The sequence below is a fragment of the Zalophus californianus genome, chromosome 11 (genome assembly GCF_009762305.2).
Source record: "Zalophus californianus isolate mZalCal1 chromosome 11, mZalCal1.pri.v2, whole genome shotgun sequence".
Lineage (NCBI taxonomy): Eukaryota > Metazoa > Chordata > Mammalia > Carnivora > Otariidae > Zalophus > Zalophus californianus.
The window spans coordinates 24440571-24458689 of NC_045605.1; the positions used below are offsets into that span (position 1 = coordinate 24440571).

The 18119-nt window shown below is 47.3% G+C and overlaps 1 protein-coding gene and 1 long non-coding RNA gene across 6 annotated transcripts in view; one reads left to right on the plus strand and one right to left on the minus strand.

Annotated features, from left to right (window-relative positions):
* FLI1 (Fli-1 proto-oncogene, ETS transcription factor) overlaps positions 1-18119 on the plus strand; it is a 120895-nt gene that overhangs the window by 34192 nt on the left and 68584 nt on the right. The window lies entirely within an intron of this gene.
* Positions 9760-14257, minus strand: LOC113914184. Its single transcript, XR_003517401.2, has 3 exons — positions 13387-14257; positions 11356-11434; positions 9760-10804 (listed from the first exon to the last, which is right to left on the minus strand). It is a non-coding gene; the product is annotated as an uncharacterized LOC113914184 (long non-coding RNA).

Sequence of the window (18119 nt, forward strand, 5' to 3'; positions counted from 1 at the left end):
AATGAGCTTAGATGCTCAGCTGCATTAACCAAACAACATGTTGACGCAAATGAATCTGAAACTTGCTAGCTCCAAACTCTCTAGAAGGTCAGCTTTAGGAATGAAGGAATTGAATGACGTTCCAAACCCTGAATTCCAAGCCAGGTGACTGAGGCCAGGTATTTATTGGGGGACCTCCTTTCCTACCCTTCTAGCCTAAAACCCCACCAACCAGCTTTAGAGTCAGAGGCTCCCTGGTCATCCTGGAGCAGAGAGGGGGTGGGAGGAGCTTTCCCGTGCCCATGGCTAGCCTTAGATATAGCCATAGTGAGAGGCTCTGAAAGATGCACCCCCGCAAGACTCCACCACCAGTAACCTATCTTCCTGAAATGGTCATAACTGAGCTCATTTCTTTTTGAGCCTCCGGGAACCTCATGTCAATATGCAAAAGTCACTGATTGACATGACTTGAGTGACTGCATTTACTATATGAGCTTAGCTTCCCAAGGTCCTGTGGTTGTGGCAGACCTGGCAAGTTTTGACAGCCTGTGGGGGAGGGGAAGGAGAGAAGGCAGAGGAGAATTTATGAAGGGATGCTTTTTTAGAAAGGTTCAAGCCATGGAGGAGAAGGCACCACGGTAGGAGTGCAGGGGGAGGACGGGGTTCAGACAAGAGGCAGAACAGGCTGCAGACCCCAATTTGGTGATTGTAGACATCTAAAAAACCCACCTGGCCTACTTATCCTACAGTTGACCTTCACAGTTGGCATTCATTTTCTTATCTGCGGCCCTGGGGTAGGAGCAAACTCTGCGGGTATACGTCTGCTCAGGCTCCGGGGAGAGAGCTCTCTCTGCTGGGAAGATTTCTGCAATTTTTATCAATATTCGAACCAAGAAACCAGGTGGTATAGCTCCCACAGTCAAGTGAAATGATGTGGGCCAAAAATGTGTAAAGTCTGGAGATCTAGTCCATTACAGAAACTATAGTCCTTGAGATGTGGCTAATTAATATTACTTCAGCAGCAGCTAGTCAAGCGAGGTGCCGTTCCCTTGGGAAACCCCAGGGTCCGGGGAAGGATGCAGGTTGCAGAGAGCCCATGTCAGAACATCTCACACCGTCATTCAGTTTGTATTCTGATCATGTATCCGGTAATTTGAAGCATGGGGGAGTCTCCAGAAAATCAGGAGAAAAAAATATCCATGACAACTGCATACAAGTCCAAAACAACAGTGGAGAAATTAAAGAGAAGAGAGAAGTGAGTGACGGATCAGGCAGCATTAAGCAAGAAAAGCCAAAAAGAAAAAAAAATTCAGAAGGAAAGGAAAATGGCTGTGGGTTTGGACTGGTATGGGGAGTCTTCATGGAGGAGGTACATTGTGATCCAGGAAGGCTCATCTTCATGGGTGTCTACATCTTCGGGCGTGAATCAATATCTTTACAAACCTTGGAGGCCCAGGAGCATGATGAGCAGCAAATGGCTGTGGTTAATGTTACAGAACTTATGCACAAGGCCAGGCATTTCAGAAATGGAAATAAAAGAACTGCATTCCCAGCGCCATAGATGGGCTGAACATCAGGAGGTGGCCATGTGTGGGAAAGAAGGAAAGAAGGAGAACAGGTGTAGGAAGACTCTGCTTGAGATTCCAAGGGAGAGATGAATGGAGCCCATTCCTTCGCTTAATAATTTAGCGATCATTTACTAAGCACCTACTATTCACAGTGCTGCATTGTGAATGCAATTATGACTTAGACAGGGTCCCTGTCTTTGATTGACTCAGAGTCCCCTGAAGGAAACAGGCATATATGGACTGTGCTTGCTTGGTTTTCTTTTTTTTTTTTTAGGTTTTATTTATTTATTTGAGAGAGAGAGCAAGCACACACTAAAGACCAGAAAGTGCTTTCATGATACATACAAAGTGTCTCAGGAAACCAACTGAAGGAACAACGAACTCTGCTAGAAAGGGTTAAGGGATTTAGGGTTGGCTTCACAGGGTGCAGGTAACAATGGAATTGATTTCTACAATGATCTGGAATTTACCGGACAGGGTATTCCAGGGAGAGGGAAGAGGCGTGAACGGGAACATGAACATGGGGAAGAGCGTGCCCTATTAATAAGGGAGCCACAAGTATGGAGGGAAGCTGGAAAATAGTTAGGACGTGACCCTTCAAAAACTTTTGTATCAGGCTGTAGAGAATTAGATTTTAGGTTGCAGGTGACAGGAAAATCAGTACATGTTTTTATAAGACAGTATGGCGCCCAATATTCCATTCAATGTCATTGACTAAGCATCCGTGTAGAGCTCCCCCTCCAGGCAAGGCCCTCACCGTGCTGGGTAGCTTTATAGGTCATGCAAAGAGAACATATCCTAAGCCCTTAAAGAGAACCCCAGAGATTCTCAACAGCCCAGATTTGTCCCGGCCTTCTCAGTCAAAGCAGGCCTGATTTGGAGGACCAACCCTTTCTCATTTCCTTGGTAATATGACCACGATTCTCCCTCTGACTACCAGCAAAAGTGCTTTCATCCGGGTCCACAGAGAGCTATGGGGTTCAAGGCAAGATGCCAGCAAATAGGAGACACAAAAAAGCCACCCAGAATAAGCTTGACAGCTCGCCGTCCTGACTGGCTGCCATGCTCTGCCCGGCGGTATGACTCTGGGCTGTGCTGCTAGGTGTTCTGTTGGTTTAGATAAAAACTATAATTAGCTGCCACAAATGCAGTGAATGTGGGAGGGGCAAGGGGAGACCTGAATGTGAAGTTTTTTATGGATTCATTTATTTCTGGCTCCTCTTCTTGCCTCGAGTCTGCGTTCAGCTAAATACGGCTGACTCTTTGAGCAGCACGCATTTGAACTGCGCGGGCCCACTTCGACTTGGATGGCTTACAGCAAAGCAGTGTGCAAGTGTTCTCGTTTCCTGAGGATTTTCTTTGTGATGTTGTCTTTTCCGTAGCGGACTTTATTGTAAGAACACAGTGTATAATGCGTATAACGTACAAAACAGGTGCCAATTGCTGTTGATGTTACTGGTGAGGCTTCTGGTCAAGAGTAGGCTGTTAGTTAAGTTTTTGGGGAGTCGAAAGCTAGAGGTGGATTTTCAACTGTGCAGGGTTCTGTGCCCCTAACCTCCACGTTGTTCGAGGGTTCGAGAGTAACCCACTTGGTGAGCCTGAACTTGATCCCTGTAGAATACTCAGAAACTTAGGGTCTCCCTGTGTCTCCTGCCTCCTCTCCTCTGCTCCGTCCCCAGCACACACGTGTCGTGTGTCTACACAAGGGCACATCTTCAAGCAGGGCGAGGGAAGCTGGCGGGTCCCCTTCAGAGCATGACCAAAAATGTCAGCCCCTCACGTCTCACCTGGGAGCACAGGCAACCAGGGGCTCTGGAATAAGGAGCATCCTCCGTCAAATCCACCTCCAGGTGCCCAAGGGCCTTCCACTCACAGAAGCCTGGCTGAGAAGGCAAGGCAAGGACAGGCGACCACACAGAACTTTTGCATGTAATACATGATTTACAGACATCTTTCATCCTTCCTTTTCTTCTCTCTCCTTTTCTTTCTCTCTTGCTCTCTATTTGACTGCGTTGCCCCAGGGCTGGTGGTTTCAAAACTAGCAGCTGCAAACTTATGAAGGAAAAAAACCCAAACCACAAAAACCCTTCTTGTGAAAACTGTGTGCCAGTCTAAAAGCAGTAGGCCATGCGGGAGGAACGCTGTGAACGTGTCAGGAAGACAGAAGCAGGGAGTGTGATGATCACAGCCGGGTCTTTCGAGTGGAGAGGAATTACAAGGCATTCAGGGCACGGGGGGAGTAGGGGCCAGGACAGCAGAGGAGTTTGGGAGGAGAGAGGAGCCCTCACTGTCCAGGAAGGCCGTCAGAGGAATGGCTCCCTGCATCAGCTGAGCTGTCTGAAACAGTCTGGCTTCCCAAATGCAAATCAGACCAGCTGTTACTACCACATTGCTGGTATCTTCCCCCAGAAGACCCAAGATCCAGCCTCTACTCTGAGTCCACTGGGGAACTTCTGAAGCACAGAGTAACCTATGTAACTGTGTCCCAGCTCCTGTCTCAGGCCTAATCTCCCCAGCTAACACCCACTCATACTCACCTATGTACTCACACCCTTCAGACACCACCCATCAAACAGAAAGATACCTCCCCAGCCCCAGCCCCAAACTCCTACTCCATTGCTAGTTTCAACCAACAAGTCAATATGAGGGAGTAGAGAGTAGAAAGGACCTGAGGAGAAATCCTAAGACCCTTCTAGAGAGAATCAAGTCCTTGTCTTGGCTCAAGAAAGTCTTCCGAAGTTTCATGGAATGTTAGGTCTGGAAAGGAGAATTCCCAGAGTGACATGGAACTGGCTGAGGTTCTTTCTCCTGACCTCTTGCCCAAGCTCCACACTCACCATCTTAGCCAGAACAAAGAGGGTGCTTGAGTCATTTGGCCGGATCATTGAGAGAATGTCCTTGTACCCCCCACTGGGGATGGGAAGAACAGGCCGTTCAGAGGCCCACAGATACGGACAAAGGAGGCCCACCCCAAGAGGCCCCTGCAGACAGCCCCATTGCCAGGCACCATGGGAAGAGTACAAAAGAGAGGGGCAAGGTACAGCTCAATGAAGAAGACCCAGATGGACTCCAGTTGTAAAAATAAGGCAAACGAAATCTAGTGCAAATTTGAGTGTGAGTATTTGAGGAGAAGCAAAGTTGGTGAAGTGATCAAAACTGGGTGGGGTTAATGAGAGAAAGCTTCAAGGAGGAAGTAAGTTCTGAGTAGAGGTTGAAGGAGGGGAGGGACAACGGCTGGGGTAGAGTTGGGGGAAGAGGAAGTATGTCCTGTGGGGGAGGGTGGTTTGTCTTTGGAAAGGGTAATATTGATTATATGGTGGCCCCAGGAGCTGTGCCATACTTGAGGTCCTACCTCAAGGTAATATCATTTGGATATATTTTCAAGGAGGAAGAATAATGTTATTGACTAACAATAGGCAGGTTATGTAGTGGGAAGGCTTTGGAAGGAGCACAGTTTGGAATCAGACAGATCTGAGTTCAGATCTTAGCTCTGTCCCCTATGAGCTGGGTAACCCTCCCAAGCTTCAGCTTCCTGAACTAGGAGATGGGGAAAGGACATCCTTAGGCTAGGGTGGGGGTACAACTGGATGACAAAACTTAACACCAGGGGCTCAGTTTTGCCCCTGGCAAATAGCAGCTCCTCAATCCCTAGTGACTGGTAGTATCTATTTTATTGCTTACGGGTTAGAAAAGCAGCCACAGAAAATTGCTCAAAGTCTCCAAGGGAAAGAGAATAAGGGACCGGGGAGGCCTGTGTGCTCCTCTCAGCAGCCGAGCCCTGTTGCAGCCCTCCAGGGGTGATGAAGTCAGTCAAGACCTGAGCACATCCTGGTGCTAGGTCCTGGGTAGTGGTCATTTGCTTGGGAAGCAGGTACATCCAAACACGTGTGCTGATAAATGTTCAACAGCCAGCTCTCCCTAGCTCCATGATGTAAATACTCCCACCGGGGTGGACTTCTCGATCCCCATGGGAGGTCACTGAAGGTACAGCTGGGGAGAGAGGGATGCCGCGAGTTCGGGCTCCCCCCTGCAGCCAGCGGCCGTGGCCAGCTCGGAGCAGGACAGGCACCTGTCCTCCGTGCCTGGCTTGTTTGTGGCGTCGAAGGGTGCAGAGCTGACGGGCCCGAGGAGCAGCATTCCTGCGCTTCTGTCGGGCCTGCAGTGGGCAGAAGCAAACGTTCCCTCCCAGCACCCACTTCCCCTCAGGACAGTTCCATACTGACTAGCGAGTTCGTTTTCCTCACAAGCTGAAACAAAACAGAACAAAAACGGGGCTCCGTTCAGTGGGCCTTCAGCAGAGCAGCTCCACAGTGAGAGGAATCAGGAGGGGACCAGGCACGCAGGGACTCGCTCTTCCCTGCGAGCGCAGTGGCCACCATTCCCCCACCCCGGGCGCCAGGGAACGAAGGAGGCAGTGCACCCCCAGTTTCCCGTGAGGTGGCAGCAGGGTCTGGCTTCATCCTTAGTGGGTTATCATCTGGTAGGGGCTGTCACAGACTCTCATGGAATGCCAGATCCAGAAAGAGCCTAGGAATTGTCTGGGAGCCCCCTTTCCGCCCAGGTGAAGGTCAGACGCCTTAGCTGTGTCAGATCTAGAACCGGACTTCCCCTCCTTGCCTGCTTCTGGGCAGTTCTCTAGTGAGCTGATGCTCTTACATGCTTCTCACATCATCACCTTTGTAATTCCTGCAGCCCCTGGAAGGATGAGGTCGCTCAGGCAAGTTCGATGCCTTTTCTTTCTGGTGTATTGCCCACAGGCGCCCAGTACAGCTCTGGGCGGAGTTGGGGGACGAGCGATCAGCAGATCTGCTCCTGCTGGGCAGTGAAGGAAATGATAGAAGGAGTGGTAGGAGAAGAACCAGGGCAGGCTCTCCAGAAGATTCTGTCTTGGGGATTCCCTCCTTCAGGTACAGGGAGTATCCTCTTTCCCCTCCCCAATTCACACAAGCGGGCATCACCAACTTTTCCTGAAGAGGAGGGAATCCTGCATTACTCACATCACGGGGCAGGATATCATAAACCATGTCAAACAAACCTCATTCAGTTAGCCCTCTGGCTCGGAGGGTGGGGTGAAGGAAATGAAAGGAACCCACAGCTCTCCACAACCTCGACTCCAACCACCAGAGAATGTGCCCTTCTGCCCGGGGTTCTCTGGTTCAAGGAGGTGAGACCCACATTGAGCCTTCACATTGCAGATAGGGCGGCCCGTGCCTGTCTGCTTCCTGAAGAACTTGCTGGGCCTCTGCATGAATCTAATTCCTAAAGACGGGGTCCCCGTGGAGTTTCATCTGCAGGGAGCATCTACTGCTGGTCACCTCTATAAATGAGGACGCTAAGGACACCTGGCCAGGCTCCGCCAAGAGACGTTGCTATGCCAGGTTTCAAAGAAAAAAGGTAGAAGGTGGGACTAATGGCGTTACAGGAAGGGAGACGATTATATTTATAAACAATGAGCCCATGTTAAGCATTTCAAGTGTCCTGATTTATCTCGCAGGTGGGAGGGAAGAACTGCCGGCAACCTTTCGCGCAGGGCTCTGAGTTCTGGAACAGGATTTCCTCTGCAAGTTGCCGAAGATCAGATAAAACGTCTTAATCTCAGGCACACAGAGCCGCAGGCTTTGGACCCTGCCACTGCGTGCTCAGCTTTCAATAATGAGACTGAACAATGGTTTGGGACTCCTAGCAGTGGAAGAGGTGGGAAAGGAAAGGGTCGGGCCAGAGGCGGATGGGGGTTTCCATGGGCCATCTGCACCCATGAAGGGCTCCTGAACAAGTACCGGGCTCCAGGCTCAGTACAGCCTGGGTCCCTTCGACTGCCTTTGGCCTCCTTGTGCCAGGTAGAAAGCATCCAAAATAGCCTCAGATACCTACCCCCTTTCTGAAAGGCTGGGAAGCAGAAGCATTCGCCTCTGCTTCTTGAGCTGGGTCCTTCTGAACCAGCCTGGAGGCCCGTGTCCCGGCCCTTGGCTGGTGGCACTGGGAGGTTGAAGAAACTTTGAAACTGTTCTCCAGAATGTTGGTGCCTATTTTTTCACAATGCATCCTACAAGTTTAACGTCTTCTCGGAATAGGAAGAACCAAGACCGCATTTATGAAGTGGCATTCTCTTAGAGCCTGCTCGGAGGAACGGTAGTGAACCCAGCCTCTGAGCAGGTCCAGCATCAGAATACAGAGTCTGTTTGTGGTGAATGAGGTAGCCAACTGAGTTAGCACAAAAAGTTGGAAATTTTGAAATCAGCGTCTCTACTCACGATTCTTCTGCTGCCCAGTCCCACTCTGATTTCATATTCTTACTACCTCAGCTCTAACTGTGATGTTACATACTCACTCATGTGGGTACAAGGCTAACAACTTTACTCAGATTCTCTCCTCTACTACTCACAACCTCATTATTCCCATTTTACAGATGAAAACCCGAATCTCAGAGCAGTTTCCTAATTTGCCCCAAGTCCCCCAAGCTTGCACATTAGACCAACGCATTTAGGCCCCCTTTGTGAGACCAGCATGTCAGTGACCTGCTGCTCCTAAGGCTCATCCCCGAGTTTCTTCAGCAGGGGGTACAGGGCCAATCCGAGCTGCTAAAGCCACAGCCCAGCTCGAGAATAGGCATTTTAGTCTAGAATTTGATAAATAAACTGGCACGCCAAGGAAGTCACATCCAAAGCAGTGCTGAATGGCTCTGCTCTGAGGGAGGGGCTGGAACGAGGACCCTTTTTCCTTTCCTTCTGACTGCACCTGTTTGAGAACAAAGGTGGTCTGTGGGGCCAGGCCCTGCGAGCCTGGGCACCCACAACTTTTCTGTGGGCTCTGCCCCAGTAGGATCCAAGGGAACTAGACCAAGGGCTTTGTGAGGGTTATACTAGGAGGGGATGGACGTATTCATTTGCCAGGAGACTGTAAGGGCGGTGGGGGGCGGGGTGTGTGGAAGAGAAGTCTAATTAATGTGTTTCAAGGGAAACTCAATCTATGGAATGAATGATTTTCCCAGATGGATTATATTTAGAGGCTCATGAAAATCCTGCATTTTTCCATTGCTGTTTCCCATCCTTTTTGAGCCTTGGCTGAATGGATCCGGAAATCCTTTGGAAAAGAAAATGCACTGGTCTGTTCACCTTGAAAAGGAAGAAACCCAAAAGGCGTAATGTCCCTCTTCCTTCTCAGGTGGAGGGATCAGGAGGCCCTGCGGAAAAGGCAGATGCCTTGTCCTCTCCCGGTAAAAAAGTTCATAATAATCTGTGCAAAACAGCACCTCTGGAGAAACACAATGTGGCTATATATATATATATATATATACCCTTGGCCGTTTCCTGTTGCTCTTGCAGCTTGTGCAGGCTCTAAGGTAGGGGTGAGGCTGTGACCATAAGCCACACCATGACATGTACATCAGCCATGCCCTCTGCTTCCTGTGCTGCTGACAGCCTGGACTGTATTTGCCCGGCACACCCCTGGGGCTGCCCAGGGGGATGGAGCCCCCGAGACCTGAGTGTGGGCTATCTCCACAGTGTGCTCCCATCTCTGGGTACTGAGATGCTCAGGCTGCTGAGAAAAACACCAGCGAGGCAGCATGCATGTCCAACGGTCTGCTTGTGTAACTTTTGCACCACAAAACAAGAGGTCAAGTAAGAAAGGGTGGTTAACAAACCGAGCAGTCCTCTTTCTGTTAAAGGGCCAGTGTCAAGTAAAATACTTCCTGAGTGTAGTCGTATTAAAAATTGCTTGGCAAAACCCAAGGGTCACGGCCACGTGCTAGAAACCCACAGTGCTGGAAATAGTAACCATGATTTGAACTTCAGAATCACCTCTCATTTCGGGATTTCAAAATGCTCAAGTAGACAGCTCACAGTGTAATTTTGGAGTGGCAAATGGGACACCCACTGCACTAAACAGTGAATCAAGGCACCCAAACATGAAGAGACTTGTCCACAACCTAGAGTAAGTCCTAAGAGACCAGAATAAAGCTCAGGGCACCCTCCTTTCTCCACCCACCCAGCCACTGGTCAGCATGGCATCCTGCCACACCCTACTTCTCCTGGAGGAGATGGGGGGCGCAAACTTGCACTGTTGAGAGGCTTCTCAGGAAACTCTGAGGTGTAGACAGAACCACTGCGAGTCTCCATCACCTGGACCCACATGTTCTACATGATTCGCTAGATTAAAAGCCTGGAATGCACTCAGGCAACAAATATTTCTTGAGTGCTTACTGTCTGCCAGGCTGAGTCCTGGCTCCCCACTGAACAAATGAGACCAGACACCCTGCCTTCAGAGAGCTTAGTCTAGCCAGGGGAGACATTAATCACCCTTTTGCACAAATGAATATATAAGTAGAAATGTGGTAGGGGCGAAGAACAAAAAGGAGAGTGTCCTGAAAAAGGACTTAAGGCTGGATATCATTTGGATGGAATGATTCAAGGGAAGCCCCTGTGAAGATGTGATATTTCCACATAAATGATGGAGATGGGAGGAAGGAATATGCAACATTGCTTCCAACACATAACCGAAGCAAGTTATGATTCTAAAAAGTGACTAGTCCCCCCCCCCCAAAAAAAGAGAGAGAGGGAGAGAGAAAAGTAACTGCTGTCTTTCTTGAGCCTACTTCCCTCTTGCAATAGTTTGGGTGGTCTGTGGCAGGAAAGAAGAAAAGTGAGACCTAGGGAGGTAGGGTCCTCCAATGACGTGTGGTAAAGGCATTATTAGGGTAATTCATTGCTTCCAAAACATGTCTGAGGGATGTTCAAAGGTGCTTGATGCACCTGGATTCTGTGTTCAAAATAGTGTGGGAAATACTGGGTTATAGAAACATACAAAAGCCTCTTTGCCTCAGGATTTATCAGAACCTTACATCTGCTGATAGCTAATATGTATCATGAGCCTCCAAGGGAAGGAGAAGAACAGCATCTTCTGCAGCATTTTCCAAACAAATGTGATAGTGGAAGGTTTCGTCACTGAGCACCTAACATAGGTTTTGACACTTGCATCCGCCTTGGACTGACTTGGGGTGTGTATGTAAAGAATCCTGGTGCGTGGGCTTGGCTCCTGAGATCGTAATTCACTAGATCTAGCATGGTCTCAGGAGGCTTTTATTTTTAAAATAAAATCCACCAAGTCCAGGAACCACACATCAAGAAAAACGAACCAGGGTGGGATCCCGAGAAGCATCTCCAGCAGCTCTACTCATTTCCACGAGAAGCTTCCTTGGCTTCCCCTCATTCCTTTTAACCTGGTTGATGCTGAGTGAACAGAGCTAAGTTGTTGGTTATCTAGAAAAAAAAAAAAAGTCACAACAACAGCAATAACAATAATAATAATAATAATAAGCAAAGTGAGTCACAGACCGCAAATCCAACCTCGGTCTAGAATCTGTGGGGTGTCTCATGTCCAGCTATAAAGAACACATTTGTCCTTTGGACTGGGTTGGCAGGACCATCATGTGTGGCAGGAGACTGAAAATTCCTGATCCCGGTGCAAATGCAGGATCCAGCAGAATGTTTTCTGATGTGCCCATCTGTCTTAGTCTAATTAGCCATGTCTCTTTGGCAGCCTCCCGGCCTTTCAAATGGAACAAAGATACCCAGAAAGACACATCTTCTTGCATTCATATGCAAAGAAGTTTGTGCCTTGTTTTCTCTCCCTCTTGTCCTAGCCCATCAGAACGAAAAAGCCTGGAGGAACAGGCTTCTTTCAGAGAGGCGTGGGCTCCTACAAGCTCCTCCTATCTGGGTTGCAATCAGCATAACGGGGGTGGGAGGTGGGGGGGGAACCGAGCATGTGATTGTGAACGTTGAGACGCAGGGGTTCAGATTACTGTTACCTGTGCCCTGGCAGCCCCCCAGAGCTCCACACTCGCTGTAGACAGAAAACGCCTTTGCAGTCACACACCAAAAAAAAACCTGTAATACCATAAGCCAGAGATTTGACCAGGTTAGAGGAGAGACAGGACGTGAGAAGGACGCTATAGAAAAAGGAGAATGTGAGAAAAAAAAAATAGTGTTCTCCTGCACATTAAACAGCCCTGCCTTGCTTGTCCTTCTCAGAACATTCTTCAGCCAAAAAATTTAGGGATGGCTGTCCTTGTGCACATGCAGAGACTGGGATTTTTGCAAAAGGCAGGTCTGGGGATGAGTGTTGTGTAAGAACATATATAAAGGTGCGCCGTTTAACCTGTCGACAAGTCGAGGATGATTGTCACCGAAACCAGGATGAGAGGAAGAAACGGGTGACATTTCTGCAGCGATAACTGCAGATGGAATGCCTTTGTCCTCCTGAGCCACGAGGTCTGCATCTTGGCGTGTTTTGCTTGGTTTGCACTAATGCTCAGGCTGGTGGTCATTTGCTCTCGGTGGCCAGTTTCGTTTCCTGGTTTTGAGAAAATGGCAGTGAGGCCTGTTGCTTGGGCATATGCTGTGTCACTGAAGGAAGTGTGCAGTTATAAAATGTCAAAGCCAGCAGCCTCGTGCCCAGTGCATGCCATCAATCAGCAAGTGTCTCTGGAACTCTAATGAGCCCACCGCAAGTTAAAATGGTAGCTGACAGATAAAGATCTCACCTTATAACTGCCTACAGTCTAACCAAGGGGGCAAGATCAAAAGGCAAAGAAAAATGGCATCAATATGAAAAATGAAATGTACTCACTGCTGCTGCGTTTTGGGGCAAAGAGTGGATTAGAGACAGGGTGGCCCCGTGGAAAAGGCTGGGTGTCTTGAGTCCGGGGGGCTGGGCTCACATTCTTCTACTGAGCAGCTTTGTGAACAGGAATGAAGTCTTACCCTTGCAGAACCTTCCTTTCTTCACCAGCAAAATGGGGAAGGCAAACAATACTCCCTACTTCCCCATTAATCATGGTGATTAAGTAAGATTATAGGTGTGGGAAGTGTCCTATTAAGATAAACGTCTTGAACTATAAAGCAATCTAACAATCTCAGTTATTATTATTGCTATAATCACAGTATAGAGGGAAATAAGTCTAGAAGATACATCTTCTGCCATTTCCTTTAAAGAGAGGGGTGACTGGATGGCACAGTGGGTTGAGCATCTGACTCTTGGCTTCAGCTCAGGTCACGATCTTGGGGTGGTGAGATCGAGTCCCACACTGGGCTCCACGCTGAGCTCAGAGTCCTCTTGGGATTCTCCCTCTCCGTTTGTTCCTCCTGCTCGTGCTCACTCTCTCTCCCTAAATAAATGAATAAGTCAAGAAAGAAAGAAAGAAAGAAGAAAGAAAGAAAGAAAGAAAGAAAGAAAGAAAGAAAGAAAGAAAGAAAGAAAGAAAGAAAAGAAAGAAAGGAAGAAAGGAAGAAAGGAAGAAAGAAAGAAAGAAAAAGAAAAGGAAGGAAGGAAGGAAGGAAGGAAGGAAGAAAGGAAGAAAGAAAGAAGAAAAAGAAAGAAAGAAAGAAAGAAAGAAAGAAAGAAAGAAAGAAAGAAAGAAAGAAAGAAAGATAGAAAGAAAGATAGAAAGAAAGGAAAAACTGAGCAGTGTACAGGAATTAAACCAGCCCAGGACTTTGTTCTGGTCCCTTGCTAATATGCTTAAATTCCTCTGTAATAACTTAAAGGTAATTAATAATGGTTATCATTTGTACTGAAGGATTTAAGATAAACTTATTTCTAAGATTTGGAGAAATCCAAGAAAATGAATACTTCCTAAGATACCATTTGGTTTTCATTTTCAGGGAGCTGACCTCTAATTTAGAAGAACTTTGTGCATGTGCAGTTGGTGTAATTCCTTGACAGATCAGTTTGATGGTTAAGAAATAATCATAGTTGTGATCAGTATTATTAGGTCTCTAGATAAGATAGGCAAATAAAAAGTCACATTATAACACCTGTGTGACTGTGATTTACTCACTAGTTGAATGAGCCCAGAGTCTGAATTTGGCTGTATTTGGAGAATAAATTGTCAAGTGCTTCTGAATTTCATAGGCCTTTCTGAGTCATCCCCACCCTTACATGCCAGGTCCCCTTGGAAATTCACAGGATTCCTGCAAACAGAAAAGAGTATTAAGAATAAGATGTTTTTGACATTATCCTTTGAGGCTCTCATGTGCTGGTCTGAGAAATTGTTTAATCTGACTTTAAAGGGAGAACCTTGGAAGGAAGGACAAAGGACAATGGAAACAAACAGCTGGAAATGGGGAGCAGTTGATCCTGAAGTTCCCTAATACTAAAACCTCTATCTGGTATCCAGAGGCCAAATCTCAGTTCCTTGGGCATGACCAAGGAGGCTATCTATTCGGGTTAGCATTGAGACCTTACTACTGAAAACCTTCACCCAACCCCACTAAACAGGAAATGCAAGCTGCTTGAGCTTAACATGCAACCCCCTTCATGTCCCCAACCCCCACTGCCGCCCAGCACCAGTGCATTGTTCTTCCTTTCCATTATGATGAGCTATACACATTCATTTAATATGTGCAGGGCAGTCAGTTAGAAATTGCTACAAAAAGAAGACCTGGTAATAATTCTGCACACTCAGGACATTAGACTCAGGAAACTTCCAACAAAAAAGGGGTGATATGCATTGATAAACTACAGCTTTTGATGGTGACATTAGCACTCTGGCTTCTGAAATCCTTAAGATATGTACCTGTAGCAGAGTCTTATGCTTGAAATTCTAATCGTTGGCTTGATATCCTGAATCCCTTTGTCACTCCAGCAACTTTGAGAATGTGGGAACCTGGAGAGGTTTTGTGAGATCCACCCATTGCAGACAAACTCAAGATATGCCAGGTACAGATAAAAATCTCCACTGGAGCTAAAACATCTAAAGACAGAGCTCAGGGCTAATAGTCTATCAATAAACCATGTTGTTCACTGATTTCCAAAGCAAATGTTTATCAAATACTGTATATGTGATCAGAAAACTAGAAAGAATGGTTATTTTTCTGATTCTGGAAGAGACAGATAGCTACCGTGTTGTCTATGTGCACATTTTCTGCTATCATACTATTTGCATAAGTTAAATATTTATAGTGCAATATTTAGTAGTTTTCAAAATGCATTGTAATTTGTGGGTATTTGTGCGTATGCAGGTGTGTGTGAGGGACCATGAAAAAGACTAAGATGTCTTGCCATTGGGAGAAGAGCCTGACTCAGCGCCCCAAACCAGTCCAGACCCCAGTCTGTGTTCCAAAGGATGGTAGTAACCAGATGATAATACTGAGTCTTCTCCCCTATGCCTCAAGTGGGTATCTTCTGAAGTTTCTTTAAGTTTATATGAAAGAGTATGGATAGCTTTCTGAGCTCAAGAGACATATTTCTCCAACAAATTTGACTCTTAAACAGACAAGAACTTCTGAAGACTCTTTCCAAACTGAATTTGTTAAATCTAGCTGGCTGTGTAGTGATGACAGTGTGCCCTGCCCCCCGCCCCCGCCCCCCCCCACCCTAGGAGCAGGAGAAAGTTCTCCTGATATAGAACAGAAAGAAAGAGTGAGACCTGGGGGCTAGCACAATTCTAGCCCCTCCTCTGTAAAATGACACTGTACTCTCTGACCTACGTCAGAGTGCTATCTTCAGGACCATGCTACCTGGGAGCTGAAAAAAACAGAACACACAGCATGAAGTAAGGTATTCCCGAATGAAACTCATAGGACAGACACCAAAGGGGCATGTTTCACGTCTCTCTGGATGGCCTCCACCACACACACCTGAGCACCGGCCGTCTGCAACATGGTGCCTCTTCAACGTCAGTGAGTTCTACAACTTGAATGAGCCCTAGGTGGGGAATTTCGTCCAGGCCCCTGTCTCTCAACCATGACCTCACCATGAACACAATGTTCTTTTTTTTAACCCATCCTTTAAAATGGATTTTTAATGAAATATATAATACGTGAATACCTTCTTTGTAATTTGAATTTGTTACAACAAATTCAAATAAAGTTAAGAGCCACCTTGCTTCACCATACCCCCCCCCAACAAGTCTTACTCCTCATCCTACGTGTGGCCATTGACGGTTTATTGAGGTTCCTAGGAGAGATCATGTGAATGATGTATCACCTTTTCTCTCAGGAAATGATCTTTCAGGCCGAGTCCCAGTTACTTTTGCTGTAATGTTACTGGTGAGGCTTTTTGTAGGGTATACTTTCTATCCAACTGCAGATGGTCAATATTATATACATAGTATGGAGGGCTTGGCAGTAAGAAGCAGAATGGCTCAATAGAACCTTGTGTGGAGATAACTTGCTGTCTTTAGGCACATAAATAGCCATCAGTAGTTCCCTGAGCTGAAGACTCCTCCATCAGCACTGTCGAATTCTGGAGCTGGGAGAGATACCTGTAGCCAGGTTCTACGCTTGAGCTTTCCCTCTTAGTCTTCGCAAGGAGCATCCACAGGTTACCCTAAAACTGTCATTGTGGCCATGTAATTTTTAAGGAGTGTACTCATGGGGGAGCAAACACTCTCCGTGCATCCCTCATCTTCCCTCACCCTTCTGCCTGATGTACCATCAATCCCATTCCTTCATTTTATGGAAGGGGAAATGGAAACTCAGAGAAGTAATCCTTCCTTAAGGGCTCATGGCAGGTCAGTGGTGGAGCAGAGACCCGAGCTCTGGATCCCTTGTTCCTGTTCCGCTGTTCTTTCTACTCTAAGCTACATTTTTACCTGTGCCTCTTGCTAATATGCCATCCTAAGAAGTGAGGTATCAACAACACATGGAAATAAGACAGCCAAGTCTCTGCCTTTTTTGCACCACTCAAGTGCTTCAAAGCTCGGAGACCCTGCCTAACCCGGTTGATCCCCTGCCCCCCAAGCTTTCCAAATGCTTCTGGGGGGGATGCCCAGATTCAAGGCCATTTTGATTTCTGGATATTCTTCTACCTGCTGAGCCTCTGCATGAGCTAGGATGAACAGAAAAGTCTGGCTTGTACTGCTGGAACCCCCACTTCAAGCTGTGTGACATTGGACAAATCACATAACCTAGCTCAGGCTCAGTTTCTTTACTTGTCAACCATTGGGCCTACCTTAGGGTGTTGTCATGATGCCCAGATAACACAACGCCTGTGAAAGCATTTTAGGAAAGTAAATGCTATGGGCAGATTGTCGTTGTCAACACTGGCTCATCTTCTCATGTCCAGGACTGAAAATATCTCCTCTGTTGACGGCTGAATGACAACAAAAATTGAACAAAGCAAAGATCCAGGGCTGTGTTTCTACTCTGGAGTCCCCTGTATTATAGTATCGACGTTGGGCTTTCCAGTGTGTAGGTCGAAACAAAACAAAACAAAAAAGAAGAAGAAAAAGCAGCAGCAAATACTGCTTGGTTTTGCATTTTCCCTTCTGTTTTCTGATTAGAGTCTCTATGGCCTGTGAGTGCAGAGAGAACCTCAAAAGATTGTGTTTGCTGCAGATAAGCACCAAACTCGATGTTTATCAGCACTTATCTCCTGCAAACTCACTCTCTGGAGGCTTCAAAGACCAGGGAGATCTCTCAGCCTTGTTCTGAGGAGAGGCAAGCTCCTGCAGGGCTCAGCAGCAGGTGTGGTCCAAGAGCCCTTGCTCCATCCCTAGGAACATGGTTCTCTTGTTCCTCCCCATGCAAAAGAAGGAAGCAGAAGGTTTACCCAATGCCTGGGGATGGGTAGTGGGGTAAAGGGAGCAGGCAAAGAAAAGGAATGTTTTGAAACCAGCCCAGAGAGGCTGAGAAAGGAGGTAAAGTAGGGGAAGGGAAGGCAGGCTACCTACCTACTTACCCAGCCCTCCCCTCACCCATCTCAGTTCTTCATCTGCCAAACAAACCCATCCCACCTTCAAAAGGTGTTTGAATTCCCTTCAGGCTCCCAGCTCACCTTCCCCTACCATCTTTGGGTGCACCCACTAGTCTGTATTCTGAGCGATTGTTGGCAGGGAGTGGGACAGTGGGGGGGGGGGGCGGTGGGGGGGGAGTGGGGGAGCCAGCATTTTATTAGGCTGTTGAATTTGATTTATTAGGGGGGAAAAATCCTTCGCTTGCTTGCCACACAGGTTATTCTCAAAGTGAAAACTCTATTTTACTTTGAAAAAAAAAATGGTACAAGTGCCTACAGTTATGAATGGAGCTCTTTGTTACCTTCCAGATCGACAAGACAGACTGTTTGGTTCATGTCTGTGCACTAGCAAAGGAGTGTGGGGGCCTGGGAGACAGATGTGGCCTTAATTGCATGGAAATATTAGAAGATCGTTAAGCCATTTTGACAGGATTTTCCTCTTGCTGCAGGAGCAAAGGGCCACGTCTGAGCTGCATCAGGTCTGGCCAGACCCTCCAGCTGGGCCTCTTGTCCCTGCATGTGAAGGACACGTGGGCCCTGATTCACTTGCCCTGACACTAGAAGGAAGTAGATGCCTCCTTGCTATCAACGTCTAGGCACGTCTGCGCTCCATGAGTGCGGAGAGTAATCTCCCAAGAAACCCTCGGACCCGAAGCGGGGTTTGGAAGAGAAGCTGTATACTGACACACGTATTTGGGAATGAGTATGCACACGCACACGAAGGGAGAGCAGTCAGACTGTCTCTAAACCCAAGGGAGCTCTCCATAAAGCCCTTGAGGGACCCACATAGGGTCAGAATGATTTACTGAAAGAGTAAATCTGTTATCACAACAA